The sequence below is a fragment of the Mustela lutreola genome, chromosome 8, assembly GCF_030435805.1.
Source record: "Mustela lutreola isolate mMusLut2 chromosome 8, mMusLut2.pri, whole genome shotgun sequence".
Classification (NCBI taxonomy): Eukaryota; Metazoa; Chordata; class Mammalia; order Carnivora; family Mustelidae; genus Mustela; species Mustela lutreola.
The window spans coordinates 24,168,425-24,186,724 of record NC_081297.1 but is presented as its reverse complement, the minus strand read 5'-3'; the positions used below and the strand labels follow the sequence as shown (position 1 = coordinate 24,186,724).

Genomic DNA, 18,300 nt, shown 5'->3' with positions numbered 1-18,300 from the left:
AGACAATCTCGAGGAGCTTTAAACTCAACAAGATCAGACTTGCCGGAAATAGGGTTTTTTCCACTATAAAGAAAGAGAGAAAAAAGTCCAAGAGAAAAGCGACCTGCCTTCCATTTGGGGCTCTAAAACTGTGCAGGATGATCAGCATATGCTTTAAACACTATGTTTTAAATATACATTTTATCTAGTAAACAGCTTTAGACATTTTTCCAATATTCGTTCTCTCAGAACGTTCTCTTATTAATGCAGCGGACATTTTTCCCTCAGAAGATGACAAAAAATTTTCCCAAGAAGGGCCTTCATGTTGGACCCCAGCACGCTGGGAAGAAAATGAGTGTTATCACTCCTGATCACAGCTTCTGAATGTGTTTCTTTCCTTTTTTTTTCCCCCCAACCACCACAAAGTTATAGAAAATTCAAAATGCAGTAGAGACCTGTCTTCCTGCCCCGAACCTTTTGAGAGTGCGCGGCCGGCCTGATGCCCACAAAGTCAGGGTATGCGGAGGACGGCCTCCTGCCACCCAAGCCAGGCACTTCCTGTCACAAGTCATCACCACCTAGTCCTTGGCCCTCACCCCAGTGTCACCGGACGCCCCTATCACTTCTCTTGGCAAGTGAACAGCCCGGTTCCCAGTCCCGCTGCGTGCAGCTGCGGGTTCTCTCAGACCACGTCTTGCCCGCGTTTCTCTCTCCTGCTGAGTTCCGTGAGACCTTGGCCACTGTGAAGCCTGCCTCCAGGCCCAATTACTCCAGATGTGGACCTCCATGCAGATCCGTCAATTCCTTTGTTCCTGGGTAGACTGAGGTGAAGCCTCGTTGGCAGGAAGGTCAAGGCAATGCGGGGTTCTCCTCGATGGGTCCTATCAGAGCGGCGCAACCTCAATGACCATCCTTCCTTGACCGCTGACCTCTGCCAGGCTTCTCCACCAAGGTGCTTTCTTTTCCCCTTTGTAATCAATAAGCATTTGGAAAGAAGGGGGCTGAGGAAGGGGGGTACTGCAGAACCCTAGAAATATCCCATGTCACGTGCGGCTCATGACCTCTGACCAGGGCCATCTCCACCCTCACGGTACTGTTTGGCAATGTCTGGCAACGTTTTTGACTCTAACACCCACGGCCACTAAAACCCCAATTTTCCTCAGGGGCTCCCGCTGTGTCTGTAGGAGACAGCGCAGGTCCGAAGCTGAGGTGTCCTGAGGGGCGGGGGCCTGGGATGCCCCAAGGCACGAGGCGGCCCCCTCACTCCTCTGCAGGAATCTCCAGAACGAGAAACAGCCAGGTGCTTCTGGAAGGAGAGTCCAGCAGAGCAGAGTTTTGGCTCCGCAGGACCATCCAGTCCAAAATGTCAAGACTGTTGCTGTTGAGAAACTGCAGTTTCTCTCTTTCTGTCTGCATGGCCCTTGGTGTCCTACAGCGGTCAGTGCATTACAGTCTCCTTGTCACTTATGCTGGGGTTCCAACTGCCCGATGGGGCCAGACAGAGCCCACCCGAGCCGGCTGCGAGCCTTCTGACCGGTCCCCCTGCTCCCTGGGCACTTCGCCGCTTCCGGGCACTAGACACTCAGGCTCATCTTGTCCTTTTTCTGCCACAGCTCTGAAACCACCATTTCTCTAATGAGCTCTGGTTCCTTTTTGTGGAAACTGGTATTTATAAGACAAAATCTGGGCACCAGATGTGCTCACTGCTATTTGGGGCTCGGTATTCTCAGCTCCTCTTAGTGGACAGAGCTTGAGCGCACGCGCGCGCGCACACACACACACACACACACACACTCTATACTGTTATTACCGAAAACCCTGAGTTCACAACAGTATCTCCAGCTCCAATACAACATCACCCCGCTCACTCCAGTTTCTTCCCTCTCTGTATGCGTGACTCCCTTCTCCAACAGTGAGAACTCCGGCTTCCGTCACCTCTGCCCCACTTACTGTGTATCAATAATCCTACATATAAACCGCAGGAAGGAGTCCTCCTACAGCCAGACCGACACCTCTCTGTGCTTGTTCGCAGGGGCCCCTGGAAGGTGCGTACGGATTCTTGGTCAAGATCAAGAGGAAGGCTGGCCAGCGACGAGTGATGTCAGCTTAAAGTCGAAGACACCCAGGAAACCCCCAGCGCCAGCTTGTTTACACTGTTTAGGGATGTGTAGACTGATGGCTGTCACCTGGCTATGGGGCCCGTGATCAGTGGGGCATGCGAGCCCCTGCTGGACATGTCTGCCCAGGCTACCCTGAAACTCAAGATTCCTCACACATGGTTCCTCGTGTGAAGAGCTAACATGTCGCGAGCAGTAAAGAAAAGACTCTGGGGAACAGCCTCACTGAGATTCTGAGGCCCCCTGAGGCTCACCCAGGCTTCCTTACGCCTGCTAAGCCAGATCCTGTGCCTTTAGTTATCCTGTGAGTAGGCTCTGTGGAAGGAGAGTCCTTTCAACTCTCCAACTTCAGAATCGATGATGCAGTAACCAATCTCCCCCACACTCCTCCCTCCTGTGGGACCCCTTCATGCTCTGCTCAGACTCCCCTGCTCACCCGCCCGTCCACAGCAACACCCTCCTTGCCCTGCTTGGGCTGGAACCTTGCAGGCCCGGCTCCCCGACCTGCAGAGATGCTCAACTCACCCCACTCGGGTCCTCACCCCCCCCATTCTAGGCCACCAGTGCTCCCGACCCTGACCACCTCTCTCTTTCTGTCTTACTCACTGGCTTTGGGACTGAACCATTAGAAAAGGGGAAGCACAAGTCAATAGGGAAAGAGAAAAGAATTTTTGTGGTTGGGACGCCTGGGTGGCTCAGTTGGATAAGGAGCTGCCTTCGGCTCAGGTCATGATCCCAGCGTCCTGGGATCGAGTCCCACATCAGGCTCCTTGCTCCGCAGGGAGTCTGCTTCTCCCTCTGACTCTGCCTGCCACTCTGCCTGTGCTCGCTCTTGCTCTCGCTCTCTCTCTGACAAATAAATAAATAAAATCTTAAAAAAAAAAAAAAAAAAAGACTTCTTAAAAAAATAAAAAATAAAAAATAAAAAAATTAAAAAAAAAAGAATTTTTGTGGTTTTCAAAAGTCAAAATGGCCTCTTCTCACAGGACACTTAAGACTTTAAACACTGCAGAAGATCTTGCATGTTTTTATTTTAAGAGTTAAGATTCCTTGTCCACCAATTAAGCGTTTCTCTCTCTCTGAAGTACACAGTTTGAGATGGGGGAAAAAAGTATCTCAAAGAGCTACCTTCCTACCACAGCAGATAAAAAAGACTCACAGATGCACTGGTTAAGATTACGGTCACCATCATGTAAGTACAAGCCACAAGCTAACCAGGGTGCACACATGGGGATCTGTCTCTCACTTACACACAGGTGATCCAGAGGTTCCTGGTATTTTGCTGCTCAACCATCCCCAACACGTGGCTCCCACCTCATGCCACAGGATGGCTGCCATCATGTCTGTATTCCCCCTCAGAAGACAAAAAAAAGAACACTTCCTCCTTTGGGATACTTCCAAGAAACTGCATGTGGTATTTCCACTTGCAATCAATTCATCAGTGAGGCCTCGCTGTAAGGGAGGCAAGGAAATGGAGTCTCTATTCCAGGTGACCAAGGGCCAGCTAAAAAGGAGGGTTTTACTACCAACACGGATGGGACAAGCTGATAGTGGCAGACAACTAACTAGCAGCCTCATACACTAGCACACCACTCCCTCTGAGTGTCAGAGAAATCAGTCCTGATCACAAAAGAAAATGAAGAAGCCTCCCGTCTCAGCCCTAAGTTTTCCTGATACCACAACTAACTCATGAGAAGAAAAAAATTTTTGTTCTTTCTCCCAGCTACCATTCACAATGGAGGACTTAATTAGGGAAAAGCTGCTCCTTTTCCACCATTTCCCCGTGTCCCTTCTCCAAGCATCTGGCAGGAGAGAAAGTGACCAAGTTTCAGAGTGCTTTTTCTGTGTTAATAAAGGGAAATGCAGTTGTTGTCTCACCCAATAAGACCACGAGAATGCATTTTTCTTCCTCACTATTGTTACGGAGCTACATGTTCAAGTAGATGAGAGGGAGAAAAAAATTGGAGCAGTAAAGAAAAAGTTAATAAAAGATCTCTGAGAAAATATTTAGGGCAACAAAGGATTCCGGGCTGGGTCTGCGGGGAGGGCAGTTAAGTTGGACAGAATCAAAATCACAGAGTCAATCACAAAGCCTGGTACTGGGGAAGACTGAGTTGGGACAAACGTATTTATACAACACGCCACTCCCCTCCACCTGGCAATGGTGAGTTCATTGTGAGTCTTGTATGGAAACCGTGCTGTTAAAAAAAGAAGGGAGAAAGTGTCTACCAAAATAGAATGGATTATTTGAAAGCACAGAAGCTGCCATGGTCAAACATGTTGGGAAAATGGAAGCAGGCTGTACCCGCTGACCTGCCTTGCCGGCCTGAATCGCACACTGGGAGATCACCCACCATGTGAATAACATATTTCCAAGAATGAGCAGCACCAGAAGCTGTCAGGAATGAGCATCAGAACAGTGAGAACAAACTGTTATTAAAATTCCTCAAGCAATATTAAACTGTGCTTTGCGTAGGCATTTTTGAAGGAGAATACATTTCAGAAATCGACCAAGTAACTAAGAAGTGTGTTGACATACACAGTTAAAGGTTACAGCGCCTTGGCTATCCTTCTGCCTCCAGCCTTTAGAAACGGTCTTTGGGTGAACATGGTTTCAGGCCAAAATGATCAGTGGGAAACCATACTGCTGGAAAGGGGGTGTTTGTGAAGGAAGGAGGAGGCACAGGGTGAGATGGCCTGGCGCCGTAACACATAATTTCTGACTGAAAGGAGAAGGGAATCAGCAGGGAAGTCCTCAGAAAGGAACTGGCCAGTTCAATAATTTCATGGGCACTCACCACACTCAGAATGCCAAGAGGCTCTACCTTGGAAATTCTCTAAGAAGGACTATCTACTGTACATCCTGGGGAGCCTGGGAAAGTCTCGGATTGTGCGGACTGTCCTCAAAACTGGCCTGGCTTGGATGAAAACTATACAGTCACTCAATTTAGGCAACAGAGAACATAGACCCAGATGCTCAAATGCAAGATATGAAAGGAATGTGGACACAGGAGTAGTCTACCAGAACGGACAGTGGGTAGCTCAGGAGATGTTACTTATTGTGGGATGACATATCCAAAAACACCATAGCACAGAGGGCTCGCCATGCACGGTTGCTGGACCTTTACAGGACATGGACACAGGAGGTTATGGAAAAAATCCCAGGCTTCCCTGAGAAATAGATGGAAAACTTTTACACAAAGTACAGGACTGGAAGGGGCGCCTGGTATTCTAATGGAATAAATCCAGAAAACTCGAAGGACTAACTAAATATTCCTACAAAAAGAATCATAATTTCTAGATAACACATGGAAGTAGATATTATTCTTGGTCTCTTCCTTCTTTTCAGCATAAAATGGGCAGCATAAGGGGAAAAAAAAAAAAAAAAGCATGATGAGATCCACGGCACCTAAGATGACATGATAGACTTGTTTTCAAAATAACCTAACATATCACAATGATGGGGCACACTGGAAATTGTCTCTACCATCCCCTGTTTGGCAAATGAGAGAGCAAATGATTCCCCTGGTAGCACTCAGAGGAGGTTAAAAAAAAAAAGGTACTAGCTTTGCAGAATGACATTTCCATCCAGAGGGGAGAAACACAGCCAGAGTGAATGAGGAATGAGGCCTGAAAACATGCCACATGGTGTGGGACTTGAAGGAGTCTGTGATCTTATCATGGGTTGGAACTGGCCATCTCTAAGACCAAAGGAAAGATGAGGTAACTGCTCACAGAAACTGGCTGTAACTTCCAGCTCATCTCACAGACGGAGACCCAAAGGGAAGCAGACAAAAACAATGCCATCAGCTGAAGGCAAATGGTTTGCCCCTTTCGGACAGGTCTTGTGGTAGCAAGGATTGCCGTGTTAGAACCACCACCATACTTCTGGATGTTCAAAGAGGGAGGCCTGGTTTGGTAACTCGAAGGGCATGATTCAAACTCTGGGCAATGACAGATTCCATCACAAACAGTACCCTCTACTAATTCAGTTCCTCCCAAACTTGTAGGCCAGAAAGAAGAATTGATGTGAATTTGAAATATGGGATGGTTCAAATGGTTTTTCCGCTCTGGCTCCCCCAGGAGGCTAGCAACAGCCACCACCCTAAATAATCCTGATTTGGAGACTCCACAGGGATGTGGAAGCCGGCCAGATGTCAGCATCCGAAGGCAAAGCTGACCAATTTGGGTTCTGCGTCTCCACGATACAAGATTAAAATGCCTGCCTGTGTCGCACGGCTGAAATTATTTCACCCCTGGTAGTAAGACACAGATTCAGATCTTCTTAAATATGCAGCTTTTGCCAATCTATCAAAGTGAAGACAGAAAATAAAATGTTCGATACCAAGATATAATACAAATATCATATTCATCAACACACCCAGAATCATAAAAATATTTTTCTTTTGAATATTGCTCATAACTTAAAACTTAAAAAACAAAAAACCATGTTATGAAAGCTTTCCTTTAATTCCTAACTAATATTGCAGTGAGTTGAAAACTCTGTAGAGGTGAGTTTTCTAAATCAGTTATAGGACCGAATTATACTATTTGCAGATAAAGGTTCTAACAACCATAATTAACTAACTGCTCTTTCCTTCAACAGAAAGCGATTTAATATATGGGACAGCAAAAAAACCTGGGATACCTCTTTTGATACCTGCTCTTTTGAGCAGTGATGTCATGTGTGCTGAGAAGCCCCTGGAGCTGGTCCCTGACAAGGTGCCTTGTGCTCCCCAGGAGGTTAAATCCAAAGATACCAGACCCAAGCCACTGTGTTATGAAAAACGTGGAACCCGCATTACTCCTGTTCAAACACGTCACTTCACAGTCTCTCCCTCAGGAAAAAAGACAAAGAAAAATTATATTTCTGAAAACACCCGGGAGAATCAGAGAGAAAAACGCAGCAAGCCCCGGATGGCACGCGGTCATTAATTGCTCCCGAGGTGTGAGCGGGACGCTATTAACAAATGCTTCGTCCCCATTAGGTCTGTTTTGCGAGACGGAATGTGGGCATTGTGACAGGGATGGAATAGGACTGAGATACAGCTGCTGCCCTCAGTGAGATTACTCTGAAATAATAAGGGGATGCAATTCAGCACTGTGACGCGTTGTGGACTGTAAGTGCCACAAAGGAGAGACAATGACTTCAAACTCCTGTGAAAGGGAAAATGCCTGAAAGGTTCTTCAGGCCCCATCAAATCTTCAAGGTCCAGACTCAAGTTTATTCTGTATCCAACTACCTACCCATCTTCCTTTGTTTTGCTTGTCTGTACTAGTATTTCTAGCATAAACTATGTTATCTGTGTAATGTTATGCCCCAATAATGGGTCCATGATTAAAGGAGCAAGACTGATACAAAGTGAAGGTCAAGCAAAGCTTTATTTCACGCCAAGCATCAAGAATCTAACCGAACGTTTAAGGCCGCACCTCTTACAAGAGTGGGCGACCCTTCTGTTTCACAGACTAGCTTTTAAGGGCAAAGGCCATGCGTCGGGCCTGGCCACGCACAGGTGACCAATGAGATTGTAACACACACAGGAAACTCCACAGTGATTCTAGGTGACCAACTGAGTTACAGTTTACCCTAGTAGACATTTGACCCAGCCTATTACACCTTGATTGGGATTGGCGCCAAAAAGGCTCCCAAAGGGCGGGGGCCCAGACTCCTTGGTAACCAGGGAGACAGTATGCATCCCCCCCACTGATCAGATGTCTCCACTGGGCCTGACCCACCTTTGTATCTGGGTTTTGTTAACTAAAGCTGGTTTATCCCCTGGGGTAAGGGGGGCAGGGACAATTTCTAAATAGGTCCTTACATGTAACACAAAAAAGGGTATTTTTAGAAGTCAGCGAATCCTAGCAATCAAATCACATAAGCCCCTCACTTTATAGACAAGGAAACGGTGGCCCAGAGCAGTGAAGTGGTTGCTCTCAAGTTCCAGGGAGGACCAGAATGAGAACCAAGACTACCACAGAGTTTTCCAGATTCCAGCCTGAGCTGCTTCTTTCTGAACTAGGTAAATAACACCCACCCCTGGACGCGGCATGCTTTTCACTGTCTTGCAAGATGGTGGAAATTCTCATAATAATAAAAAGTACAGAAAACCTCATTCTATCTTGAAGAAAATATGACGGTTACATAAAATGACTAAAAGCAAAGAATGCCCAGATTTAAGCAGTGTGAGATCCAGATCCTAATCCCATGAGAGCCTGAGAAAATCACCAGAATTTTCTAGCGCACACATTTCTCATCTTGATAATGAAAGGCTGAATTAAATTATTTGATTTCATGAAACAAAAGAAAAAAGGTAAGAATGAACTAGTATTTATGTAATGCCTACTACATAAATGTGTTATGTGCAGCACTTTACAGTCACTCACTAGAAGCAACCCTGTTAAAATAAGGGAACAACAACAAAAGCATTTGTTTACCAAATGCTTAGGACATGGCTGGCATGATACTCGGAACTTTGCCACTTTATCCATTCCTCACAGTGATCCTACATAGTAGTCCTATCATCCACCACCTCCCCCCCGCCAATTCTAGATCAGAAAAAAGGGGCACAGGTGGGTTAAGTTGGTACAGACAAGCCTTTAAAAGTCGTTTCCAGACTAAAATCTGATTAATTCTCGCTCTGGTTTTTATTGGCCGAATAAAGCAAACACATGTCAACAAACAGCCAAATGTACAATATTTTCAGACATCCAAAAGATAAAAAAGAGGTTTAGTCTGTAGGTTCATTTTTTACCAAAATGAAGAATGGCTAAAATCAACAACACAAGAAACAACAGCTGTTGGCAAGGGTGTGGAAAAACAGGAACCCTTGTACACTGTTGGTAGTGCTTTTAGACTGTGTTCGAACTTAAATCACCATCAACTTAAAACACTGAGGTGTATACACAGGGTGTTACATAGAGATCTCATGGTAACCACAAACCAAAACCTCTACAAGGTACACAAATAAATAGAAAAGAATACAAACAGAGCACTAAAGAAAGTCATCAACTCACAAAGAAGAATAAGGAAATAAAGGAACAGAACTACAAAACCAACCAGGAAACAATGAAACAAAATGGCATTAAGTACATACCTATCAGAAAGTACTTTAAATATAAAAAGACTAAATGCTCCAGTCAAAAGACAAAGAGACTGCATGGATTTAAAAAAAAAAAAAAAAAAAGAAAGAAAAATGACCCATTGATATGCTGCCTACAAAAGACTCATTTAGGACCTAAAGACATGCAGAGACTGAAAGGGATAGAAAAAGATATTCCATTCAAATGGAAATGCAAAGAAAAGCATGGGTAGTAATACTTAAACAAAACAGACTCTAAAACAAAGACTGTAGCAAGACACAAAGTAGGGCATTACATAATAAGAAAGGGATGAATCCTAAATCTGGCAGCTTCTACTACATAAAGCAAATATTAACAGACATAAAGGGGGAGGCGGACAGCAATAATAGTAGGGGACTTTAACACCCTACTTACATCAGTGGAGAGAACATCCAGACAGAAATCAGCAAGGACACAGTGGCCTTCCACAACACATTGGATCAAGATAGATTTACCAGATATGTACGGAATAATCCATCCCAAAACAGAAGAATACATGTTCAAGTGCACATGGCACAGTCTCCAGGACAGATCACATGTTAGGCCACAAAACAAGTCTCAATAAATATAATAAAAGTGAAATTGTATCAAGCATCCTTTCAAACCACAACAGTGGTTTGAAAACTAGAAATCAATTACAAGAAAAGTAAAAAAGGCCAAACACATGGAGCCAAACACACACACTTTCAAACACGTTATGAAACAAACAACCGGTCGACAAAGATATCAAAAAGGAAATCCAAAAATACCTTGACACAAATGAAAATGGAAACATCCCAAAATCTATGGAACATAGCAAAAGCATTTCTAACAAGGAAGCTTTCAGTAACACAGATGTATCTCAAAAAACAAGAAAAATATCAAACAATCCAACCTTACACTGAAAAGAAAAACAAGCAAAGCCCAAAGTTAGTGGAAGGAAGAAAATATGGATCAGAGTGGAAATAGAGGAAGTAAGAACCAAAAAAATAGAAAAGAGGAGTAAAACAAAAACCTGGCTTTTTGAAAAGATCAAAAAAACTGATAAGCCTTTAGCCAGAGTCACCGAGAAAAAAGAGAGGGCCCAAATAAAATCTGAAATGAAAGAGAAGTTACAACTAACACCACAGAAATACAAAAGATCATAAAAGCCTACTATTAACTAATATACACCAACAATTAGTCAACCTAGAAGAAATGGATTAATTCCTAGAAGTATACAATATTCAAAGACTGAATTAAAAGAAATAGAAAATCTGAACAGACCAATAACTAGGGACAAAATCGTACCCGTAATCAAAAATCCCCCCCAAAAAAAGTCCAAGATCAAACAGCTTCACAGGTAAATTCTACCAAACATTTAAAGAGTTAGTACCTATCCTTCTCAAACTATTCCAAAAAACTGAAATAAAGAAATGCTTGCAAATTCATTTTACAAAGCCAGTATTACTGAAACCAAACCAATGATGCTACGGAAGAAGAAAAACACTAGCCAATAACCTTGATGAACACAGATGTAAAACCTCAATCACATGTTACCAAACCAAATTCAAAATACAGTAACTGAATCATACACCATGATCAAGTGAGATTTATTCCAGGCATGCAAGGATGGCTCAATATTTGCAAATTAATTGATACACATTAACAAAACAAAGGATAAAAATCCTATCACCTCAATAGACAAAGAAAAACCATTTACCAAACTTCCGTGTCCATTCATGATAAAGACTCGACAAAATGGAAACAGAGGCAACATATTTCAACATAATAAAGACTATATATGACAAACCCACAGACAACATTGATGAAGTTCTAGAACCTAGGTGAGGTTTGGTGGGCTGAGGTCCGGAGCCGATGACCAAGAAAGAATTCTTGAGACATCTTTGGTGCAAAATGGTGGTTTATTAAAGCACGGGGACAGGACCCGTGGGCAGGAAGAGCTGCTGCCCCGGGTTGTGAGAGATGGCAGGTTATGTACCCTGCTGTTGGGGGAAGGTGAGGGGAAGGGAGGTGTCAGCGGAGTTTTCATATGCTAAAGAGGGCCTACAAGGTGCCAGGATGTGTTCCAGGCCTGCCGGAGGCCTTGCCCTTGCTGCTGGATCAATGTTGTCTTTAGACCAGCCATTAACATTAGGATCTTTGGGAGACTTTTTGGTGGGGTGTCACAATCCTGCTATCAATCGTCTTTGTTAGTGAGATTTAGAACATCTGTAAGCCAAGGGAGACTCCTGTCTAGCAGGATTGTGAGCTCTGCAAGTTAACTATTTGCTTATTGTTCATGGCAGTCAGGGCTGCCTGAGGGATGCTACACTTATGGAGGGGAAAGGGTGAAGAGGGGGTGCAAGGCGCCAGCTCCTGCTTTGTCCTCAGCCAGCCTCCTGCTCCCTCATCAACATCATACTCAATGGTGACAATCTGGAAGCTTTTCATTTAATGTCTGGAGCAAGAAAAGGATACCCACTCCTACCACTTTTATTTAACACAGTATGGAGGTCCCAGCCACAGAAATCATGCAAGAATAAAAATAAAAGGCACACAAATTTGGTTAAGAAAAAGTAAAACTGCCGCTACTTGCAGATGACAGAACATAAACAGAGAGCTCTAAAGACCATCACAAAAACTAGCAGAATAAATTCAGTAATTTTTCAGGATACAAAATCAATATACACAATTTTAAAAACAATTCCATTTATAAAATTGTATAAAATAGAATACCTAGAAATAAATTTAACCAAGAAGCTGAACGATCTGTACTCTAAACGCTGTAAGACAGTGGTGAAATAAATGGAAACAACACCATGCTCATGCACTGGAAGAATATTGTTGAAATACCCATTCTACCCACAGTAACCTATGGAGTCAACGCACTCCCTGTTTTCACAGGGACGGCACTTAAAAAGAACTAAAACAAAGAATCCAAAAATGTGTATGGAGCCACAGAAGACTCCAAAAAGCCAAAGCAATCATGAAAAGAGGAACGATACTGGTGCCGTCCTCCTCCTCTCACACGACACAACAAGCCGCACTGATCGACGACACGGAATGGTACCGGCACAAAAAGAGACCCAAAGGGCAACAGAACAGAATGGGCAAGCTGAGAAGTAATTTACAATGAAGTAGACAAGAATATACAATATTTCAATAAATGGTGTTGGGAAAAACTGGAAAAACTCCAGGCGATAAAAAAATAAACAAACAAACTGAACCACTTTCTTACACCACAGAAAGAATAGACTCAAAATGGATTAAAGAGCTAAATGTAAGACATGAAAGCATAAAACCCCTCAAATAAAATACAGTCAACTTTTGGATCTGTCTCCTCAGGCAAGGGCAACAAAAGCAAAAATAAACTATTGGGACCACATCAGACTAAAAGGCTTTTGCAAAAAGAAGGAAGCCATCTATAAAACAAAAAGGCAAGCTACTGAATGGGAAGATAGCTGCAAATGATAAAGCCAATAAGGAGTTAATATGCAAAATATGTAAAGAACTCATAAAATTCAACACTAAAAACAAACTCTCTGTGAGGCACCTGGGTGGCTTAGCGGGTTGAGCTTCTGCCTTCAGCTCAGGTCACGATCCCAGGGTCCTGAGATTGAGCCCCACGGCAGGCTGCATGCCCAATAGGGAGTGTGCTTCTTCTCTGTCCCTCTCCCCCACTTGGGGTCTCTCACTCAAATACGTAAATAAAATCTTAAAACAAAACAAAAAAACCTCCAAGAAAGAGTGAGTCCGTATATCCAATAAAACTGACCTTTAAATAAGAATGGTACAAACATTTATCTATCAGGAACACATGAATACCCTGGAAATACTCATCTTTTGGCCCTTCCTACAAAAATCTACCAAGTATGAAGCTCAAGGAATCAAAATAACAAGAGACTGACTTGAGGATCGATGTAAATGAATACAGGTATAAAATATACAGATATCTGCATAACTAAGGGTAGATGACAGTTAAACAGAGAGAGACTTTAATAATGGATATATGCACTAAAAGTTTAGATATGGCCCATGTATTAAAAAATAGGGAACCAGGGGTGCCTGGGTGGCTCAGTGGGTTAAAGCCTCTGCCTTGGGCTCAGGTCATGATCTCAGGTCCTGGGATCAAGCCCAGCATAGGGTTCTCTGCTCAGCAGGGAGCCTGCTTCCCTTCCTCTCTCTCTGCCTGCCTCTGCCTACTTGTGATCTCTGTCAAATAAATAAAATCTTTTAAAAAAAAATTAAGATAAAAAAAATAGGGAACCATGAGAGTTTTGATAGTTTGTTATGAGAGTTTTGATAGTTGTATCTGCTTTCCAGCTAGCATATAAAGAACTTGGAAGTCATCACTCCCATCCTCACCACAAGAAAAGCGTTGATTAAACACACAAGCAACCCTTCTTGGGATCCATTAGAGAACTGAGGGCACAGGGTAAACCACCATACTGGAAAACCATAGAGACAGGTGGTGGAGAATCACAGCTTCCCAGCAGCAGGAACTAGAGCCAGCAACTGGTAGGAACGCTTACAGGGGAGCTGACTCATTTCTGGGGAGTGAGCTATCAAATAGCTTGAGAGAGAAAACTCCTGGGGACCCAGGCTCTAGGAGCCCCACCAGGTTCTCAGGGTGAAAAATCAATGAGAAAAATCCCAGGTTGCTTCTTGCAAAGGAAAGGAATACCTAACAACCCTGAAGTGAGACCAAAGCATTTTGTTCTCCTAAAAAAAGAAGAAATGGTCTACTGGACCCCAACCAACATGGGAGAAGAAAATACCTAATTCCAGTCTCCTCTCACCTTCCTATTTCGCCTAAGGAAAGAAAGGTGCTGAAAAGCACTTTGGAAGGTCACAGCCCAGGAGCCCAAGCTTACTAACAGAATTTTAGAAAATTTCTCCCCTCCCCACACCTCTTCAATAGGGATCCCATGTGGTAACAAGATATAACTGCAAATATAAACTGATCAGACACTACTAAGAAGGAGTCTCTAGGAAACCCAAAGACTATAGGAAAGACAAAAAGAATAATAATGGAGGAAGGGGTATCTGGGTGGCTCAGTGGGTTAAGCCTCTGCCTTCAGCTTAGGTCATGATCTCAGGGTCCTAGGATCAAGCCCTGTGCCCAGAAGTGAGCCTGCTTCCCCCTTCCCCTCTGCCTGCCTCTCTGCCTACTTGTTATCTCTCTCTCTCTCTCTCTCTCTCTCTCTGTCAAATAAATAATAAATAAAATCTTAAAAAAAAAAAAAAAGAAAAGAATTATGGAGGAAATTCTAGCCTATGAATTCAGCAAGCAAACCTCACAGTAATGGCCTTTTTACCTCAGTTTCTTTTCCCTGAGGCATCATGTCTGTCTTTCAACAAAATCACAAGGCATGCTAAAAGGCAAAAACATAGACTGAAGAGACAAGGTGAGCAAGAGAGTCAGACTCAGACAGGACAAAGAGTTGGAGTTCTCAGAATGGGGACAGAAGAGAACTCTGACTGATACCTGAAGGCTTTAGTGGAAAAGTAGCCAACATGCGAGAACACAACACATAATGTAAGCAGAAAAAAGCAACTCTAAGAATCAAAAGGAAATGTCAGAAAGCCAAACAGATCTGAAAAAGGTCTTTGATGAGCTTATCACCAGATTGGACAGTCATGTGAGCTTGAAGATAAGTCAACATAAACTTGACAAATTGAAAAACAAAGAGAAAAAAAAAGAATTAAAATAATGGAACAGAATATCCAAAAACTGTGGGACAACTATTAAAGGTGTAATATATACATAATGGGAATATCAGAGGCAAAAAAAAAAAAAAAAAGAGGGAGAGAAAGGAACAGAAGAAATAATCTCAAACTCTAATGGCTGAGAATTTTCCAAGTTTAGATAGACCCAAACCACCAAACCAACAGACCCATCTCGAATACTTACCAGAAATTAAGGACAAGATAATTACCTATGGACAATTACCTAAAAAGACTCCAGAGAGAAAAAAAAAAAAGACAAAACACTACCTATATCTGAATAGAACAAAAACTTCTCTTCAGAAACCATGCATGGAAGAAGAGAATAGACTGAAACACTTAAGTGCTGAAGAAATGAATCCACCAACCATCAAGTCTATATTCAGCAAAATTATCCCTGACTCTCTCATACTAAGAAAAATTGAGGGAAACTACTGCCAATGGACTTGCCGTGAGAAAAAATATTAAAAGTTCTTCAGGGGGCAACTTAGTGACTCAGTCAGTTAAGCGTCCTATTCTAGGTTCTGACTCAGGTAATGATCTTGTGGTCGTGAGGTCAAGCCCGGCATCATGCTGAGTGTAGAACCTGCTTAAGAGTCTCTCTCTCCCCCTGTCCCTTCCTCCCTCCCACTCACACAGGCATGTGGGCATGCTCTAGCTTAAAAAAAAAAAAAAACCTTCTCAGAGGCAAATGGTAAATATCAGATAAAAGTCTAAAACTAAAACTCAGAACTTCTTAAAGGAAGAGGATTAGAAAAGGAATAAAAGTTATATAAAGTTATTATTAACTAGTCACATAGATAACTGTTTATAATTATAGCAAACAATGTATTGGTTGATTTTTGCTTATGGATATGTAAAATGAATGACAGCAAGGTACTGAGTGACAAGAGGTAGGAATGAGGATACTGTTCACTAATTCAGAAAGATATATGCACTTCTATGTTTACTGCAGCATTATTAAAAATAGTCAAGATTGGGGCGCCTGGGTGGCTCAGTGGGTTAAAGCCTCTGCCTTTGGCTCAGGTCATGATCCGAGGGTCCTGGGATCGGGCTCTCTGCTCAGCAGGGAGCCTGCTTCCTCCTCTCTCTCTGCCTGCATCTCTGCCTACTTGTGATCTCTTATCTGCTAAATAAATAAATAAATAAAATCTTTAAAAAAAAAAATAGTCAAAATATGGAAGCAGTCTGTCCATCAATGGATGCATGGATAAGGAAGACACGGTGTACACATATATATATATACATACCCACAGCCACAAATTATTACACAGCCATAAAAAAGGATGATGTTATAGCATTTGAGATAACACGAATGAACCTAAAGTGTATTATGCTCAGTGAAATAAGTCAGACTGCGAAAGACAAGTTTTATATGATTCCACTCATAAGTGGAATCTAAAAAATAATAAATCAATGAACAAACAAATAAATAAAGATAAGCAGACCTATAAATACAGAGAACAAACTGATGGTTGCAGGAGGGTAAGCCAGGCGGGGAACAGAAAGGTTGGACAAAATGGGTGAAGTGGCCATACAGGCTTCCAGTTATGGAATGAATGACTCCTGGGAATAAAAGGCACATTGACTATAAGGAATATAGTCAATGACACTCTAACAGTGATGTATCAGGACAGATAGCATCTACCCTGTGGTGAACAAAGCATCATGTATAACTCTATCAAATCACTACACTGTATACTTCAAACACTGTATGTCAATGACACTCAAATCAATCATTCATTCATTCATTAAATAACATTCATTAAATGGTGCCTGTACGATGAAGCAGTATACTTGAAACTAGATTTAAATTAGCTGTAAAGTACATTGCAGACTCTTGGGAAACCACTAAAAAATTAAAAAGGAATAAAACTGATATGCTAAAGAGAAGTTTAAAAAAAAGGGTCTAATTCTCTACAAAAAAAAGAAAATACAGAAAAAGACAAAAAAAAAAAAAAAAGAACCATGGTAATAAATAGAAAAGCTATAAATAAGATCAAAAGTAAGCCAGGTATATTGATAATCACTTTATTTTATTTTTTTTTTAAGATTTTATTTATTTATTTGACAGACAGAGATCACAAGTAGGCAGAGAGGCAGGCAGAGAGAGAGGGGGAAGCAGACTCCCCGCTGAGCCACCCAGGCGCCCCTAAATATATGTATATGTGAAGATTAACAGCACACTTCTAAATAATACATGGGTCAAAGAAGAAATCTCAAGAGAAATTTAAAATATTTTGAACAAGTGAAAATGAACTACTACTTAGTAAAATGTGTGGGATCCATGAAAAGCAGTACTTATTAGGAAGCAGACAGCATCCATGAATACATCAGGAAAGAATGAACATGTAAAATGAGTAATCTAAGCTTCCATTTTAGAAAACCACAAAAATAAGAACAAATTAAATCCAAAGCAAACAAAAGAAAAGAGATAACAGATACTAGAGCAGGAACCAAGAAACTGAAAACAGGGAATCAATAGAGAAAATCAAGTTGGTTCTTTGAGCAATCAATAAAATTGATAAACTTGCAGTCAAGTTAGCCAGGAAAAGGGGGGAAAAAAGAAGACCAAAGCACAAATTACTAATATCAAAGACAAAAGGAAGGTCATCACTACCGATCCAGTCAATGTTAAAAAGAATAATTAAGGATTATGAAGAACTCTATATCCACAATCTGCAGATGCACTGGAATCCCAATTAAATCACAGCAAGTTTATTCTGTAGATGTCAACAGGTTACAGTTTATATGGAAAGGCAAAAGACTCAGAATAGCCAATAAAATACTGAACAAGAAAAACAAACTGAGAAAATTGACACTCACCAAGTTCAAAATTTGCCATTAGTCACTATAATAAAGATGGTGTGGTACTGGTCAAAGAACAAACTGACCAACGGAGCAGAAGAGTGCACTGAAACAACCCCCAATAACACAGTCAACTGATCTTTCACAAAGGAGCGAAGGTCATTCAGTAGAAAAAAGGCATTTTTTTCAACAAGTGGTGCTTGAAGAACCAGACAGCCACATGCAAAAAAAAAAAACAAACAAACAAACAAAAACAATCTAGACACAGAACTTACACCTTTCACAAAAATGAACTCAAATCTCACAGACCTAAATGTAAAATGCAAAACCTTAAGACTTCTAGAATACAGCACAGGAGAAAATCAAGGTGGCCCTGGATTTCGATGTGACTTTTTAGATACAACACTAAACATACTACCCAAAAACAAAAAGGTAGTGAAACTTCACTAAAATTTAGAACTTCTCCTTTGGGAAAGATAATGGTAAAAAAATGAAAAGAAAAACCACAGACCAGGACAAAATTTTTGCAAAACAAGTATCTGACTGACATAGGACTCCTGTCTAATATACACAAAAAACTTTTAAACAA

At 42.0% G+C, this 18,300-nt stretch overlaps 1 protein-coding gene across 3 annotated transcripts in view; it reads right to left on the bottom strand.

Moving 5' to 3' along the window:
- RSU1 (Ras suppressor protein 1) overlaps window positions 1-18,300 on the bottom strand; it is a 185,258-nt gene that overhangs the window by 154,819 nt on the left and 12,139 nt on the right. The gene's annotated exons all lie outside the window — the stretch shown is intronic.